Raw genomic sequence first — 4,638 nt, 5'->3', positions numbered from 1 at the left:
AAGTTGCGGTTCACGTAGATGGTTTGCGGGCGGCCAACAGGCGGCTGTGGCTGGCGGGGTGGCGCCGGTTCGCGGCCGGCCGGCGGCTCACGATCACCCCGCCACGCTGCCTGTTGCTGCTGGGGCGGCGGATCGACCCGACGGCCGGCCGGCACGCCCAGACGCTCCTGCGGCGCGCGGCGCACCGGGCCGGCCGGCTCGCCGCGCCCCTCCGACTGACGCAGCAGGCCGGGGCCCAGCCAGGCGTCGGGCCGGCCGGCCGGGCCGCGGCCCACCGGCTGGCGGCCCGGACCGGGCCCACCGTGTCCGCCGTCACCGTTCTGCTGTCGGCCCGAGCCCGGCTCCGACCACGCGGGACGGCCCGCCATGTCCCGGTTTTCCTCCTCTCTCCCTGGACCAGGAGGCAACCAGAATGGACCACCACCCACGCTGCGATTTTCCTGCTCTCTGTTTGGAATTGGACCGGACCAGGAGGGACCGCCGTCCATACTGCGGCTATCCTGCTGTCTCCCTGGACCAGGAGGCGACCAGAATGGACCACCACTCATGCTGCGGTTCTCCCGCTGTCTGTTTGGACCCGGACCGGACCAGGAGGGACCGCCGTCCATGCGGCGGTTCTCCTGGTTCATGACCGAGTTGGGACACGACCAGGACGGGCCGCCGTCCACGTAACCATTGTCTTGCGATCTCTTCGGACCGGGACCGGACCAGGAAGGACCACCGCCGCCACCGCCGCGAACGGGCCCATTCCCGTCCCAGTGTCCGGGCCCAGACTGGACTGGACCGCCGTTGGCGCGTTGCTCCGGCCAGCGGGGCGGCGCCGGACCCATGAACGGCTCGTCAGCCGGCCTGGGCGGGCAGCGCGCCTGCTGCAGCCGCTCCCAGGAGCCTTCGACCGGTCCGGTCCACTGGCCGGGCTGCGGGCCGCGCGGCACCGGCAGCAGAGGGCCCGCGTGCGGCCGGCCCCACTGGCCCGGCTGCGCGCGGCCCGGTCCGGGAGCGCGCAGCCGGGGGCCGCTGGCCATCCAGGGGCCGTCGCCCGGGCCGCCCGGGTGCCGGCCGGCGTCGGCAGCCGGCCACGCGCCGGGCCCCGGTGCGCGCTGGCCGCCCCAGCTGCCGCCACCGCCGCCGCCGACGCCACCACCGCCACCACCACCGCCGCGGAAGAGAGGAGGCCCGCCGCGACCGCCGCGCAGCGCCGGGCCGCCGCGCAGAAGCGGCTGGCCGCGCCCGCCGCGCAGCGCCGGGCCGCCGCGCCGCTGCGGACTGACGTGGAAGCCGCGCGACGGGGCGGCCCGGCCGCGCGTGCTGCCGCGGACGGTGCCATGCGCGCCAGCGCCGCGCGAGGGGGACGGACGGCCGGTGACGGCGCGCCCGCCCCGCCCGCGCGCCGCACCGGCAGCCGATCTGTGACCCGCCGCCGAATCTGCGTGGGATGACACAACAGACGCCTGTTAGCTGCGGGCAGTGGGAGAGACGGAAGCCGCCGGCGACGCCCTGCCGGGCCCCGCCCCGGCGAGGACGGCATGGAGCCGGACCCGCTGTTTGCGTGAGTGACCTCGCGCCCGGGATGATGACTGTGGTGATGAAGGTTTTAGGGCAGCCTCAGCTGCGGCTATTTTGTGCCAGCTTTGTATGTGAGCGTAAAGCTACTCCCAGCGTCAATGGGTCCATTTTTCCCCTCTAGTCCCTATAAGTCGTTGCTTGTCCTTGTGACAATGACGAATATTGGGATTCAAACATTGTTTGCCCGCCGACAAAGACCACGATCATTGAAGAGGCTGACAATGTTGCGAGCAGACAAGTGGCTGGCTGCGGAATGTCCTGTGGTATGGGTGGAACTTGCAGCATACTAGGGTGGCTCGAACTCCCACGTTTTCCAACTTTGATCTTTAAGTGTTCGATACAAAGATCTGACTTGAAATCCAAAATTTCCCATAATTTTGAAAACCTTGCACCAGTGCTGTAGATCTATCCCAGTGCATGGGCCAGCATACAGCATACGGACATAGTCATCGTGTTCATAGAACTGTGCACTTCGCGGCAACGCATGGGTGAAGGACACATAAGCCCGCCATTGCGCTGCACGTTGTTCTCCAATCCACATAATAACCGTGGGCGACCCACGAGTACGAACACACGACATTGGTCAGCGCTAGTCACACACGAGCGGTGCAAACAAGCCGCTGGAGGCGCCCAGTCGTCCAACGTGGGCTATTCTCACCAGCAGCATCTCTGTCGAACATGCACATGGAATACGCTTCGGCTGAAATGGCTCCACCATCGAGAACGGACGGAAACAGCTCTTCATTCGGCATAACGTTCAAAACAAGAACTGCGTGGTGTACACGGTGAGTGTGATTCAATTATCTGGATGCCTGTAAACTGTGAACATTTCAACTACATTCCAATACAAACCAAAGTCCCAAGGTCCAGTAAAAACCAAAGTCCCGGGGTCTTTTTTCTTGAGATCCTCTCAGTGTGAATGCCCACGTCTTCATCCGCATGCACTATCAGAAGCCTTACTCGTAGCTTGAAAAGGAACCCGTCGGCCTTTGTCGGTGAGTGGCCTAAGGTATGTGCTGACGATGGATTGCGCACGACGGCTTTAGGGCGCGCCGGACGTGGAATGTTCTCACCACCCGGACCTCTGTCAAACATCCACCTGCATCACAGCCACGACTTCGAACAATGCAAAAATGCCAGTGATCATTGTGATGCAAGTTACGCCATTGCCCTAACCATTGAACACCAAGCGCAGTGTGTTAACCGGCGTCAGACAATGTCGAATCAGCGGCCGTCAGTGGTACGCTGCAAGGGAGGAGCAGTCCGGATACAGCATCAGTGGTACACTGGACGCCAACGCGCCGACTCGCGGTGTGAGTGCAATCGGCAGGAACACGCCCAACGCGGCGTTAACGCACCGCCGGCTGCTACTTTCGGCTCTGAGCTTCTGAGCTCGTCAGCATCCGCACACATTTTGCCAAAAGCCTGAATTAGAGCCCAAAAAGCATAACAATCCGCATCCAGTTGCTGGAACACGTGCGGCGATGTGTAGTCACGCGACGTGAACGACCGCGCTCATCCAACGAATGCGACGGATGTCTCTGTCCAGCCCAGTCGGGATTCACGCGTTCAATGTCCATGTGCTACCAACATCGCTGGCAGACCTGTCACAGCCAGACGACAGCCAGAATCGGCCGCCCAAGGGCCGCGGATTGTCGAAACCACGTCCACACCAGCCATGTTTCCCCTTCTCACGCCAAACACCACGACTATGGTGTTGAGAGCACTGCGCTCGTGCCGCCCGGTGCATCGGGCGGCCATGACGCGAAGATCTGACCCAGCTGAGGTGCCCACGTGGCCTGCCGGAGGTGTGGAGTGACGCGTATGTCCCGGCCAGGGGACCGACACGCCGAGCGTCATCCGCACACAGGCCTCAGCGGTGCGCCACCTGCGCCGCCGGAGGACAACAACCTCCGCACACCGTGGCGGAGCAAATGTCTTTCGAATATGCTCAATGGTGGAAGGTGGAGGCAGTGCAGATGCACGTTCCTCCCATTTGCCATGCTTTCTTGTTTTCGGAACAAGTATGTTTTATTCTGCTTTTACTGCAGTTTAAGACAGTGGTAACAGCCTCATTCCTCGGGGAAAAACCTGGAGAATGGAGATATACATGGGTTGATATTTCGGCAACATGCCTTTCTCGAAACAATCGCATAAACAACGATCTGGCGGTCTTGCCTTTACTGAAACAATAGCAGAAACAGTATCACTTCTGCTATTGTTTCGATAAAGGCATGTTGCCGAAATATGAACTCATCTTTATCTCCATTCTCCTGGTTCTTCTCTTTTTCTTGCATTTATTGAAACAATAGCGGAAACGATGACACTTCTGCTATGTTTTAACCGTTTTATCGACCCTGGCGGTGGCCTGCAACTCCCTTACGTCTTCCTGAGCAGACTGCACGCCGTGGACGCGACAAACCGGACAGCTTGGCAGCCAGCTCGTTCGCCAGTCCACTCAGGCCTAGCCACTGCACGCCAAAGCCGTCCCGTCAATCTGAACCAAGATGGGGCCCACTGCGGGGTCAGGGACCACACTCTCAACCACTGGAGATGGGGCCCACTGCGGGGTCAGGGGCACACCCTCAACCACTGGTTTATAAGGACACGGCAACCGTGGATAGTAGTGTACGAGCTGTTGGTGCATGTGGGAGGTGATTAACACTTCAGAAACGGTGCCTCGTAGGCAGTGGCAGCGTGTGACACGCACGCTAACGCGCGTGGCTTGCTTGATTGAGTTCGGTTGTATTATGTACGCGGCTTGTACTATCTCGTTACAAGAATGTACACAACCATGGAGCTATAACCAAGCGTCGTATCGTGTTTTGTGACGGAATTGAGCAAAGGACGTGCCCAACTGTTCTGCTCTGCTGTTCGGCGTTATAAACTATTTTCTTCTTCTTGAAAAAAGAATGTTTGAGATGAGCATATTTTCTAATGATATTGAGTTCATTTGCATATGCCCCAGAACCTTAACAACAAAATTAATTGCCCGAACCTCGCTAAATTTCCGAACATTTCGCCACATTGCATTTCCCAGAACATGGCTTGGGCACAACTGACTATAATGCG

Source organism: Pollicipes pollicipes, unplaced genomic scaffold (assembly GCF_011947565.3).
Source record: "Pollicipes pollicipes isolate AB1234 unplaced genomic scaffold, Ppol_2.1 Scaffold_7231;HRSCAF=8579_pilon_pilon_pilon, whole genome shotgun sequence".
In the NCBI taxonomy this organism is placed as follows: domain Eukaryota; kingdom Metazoa; phylum Arthropoda; class Thecostraca; order Pollicipedomorpha; family Pollicipedidae; genus Pollicipes; species Pollicipes pollicipes.
The sequence above is the reverse complement of the archived record's forward strand: the minus strand, read 5'-3'. Positions refer to the sequence as shown.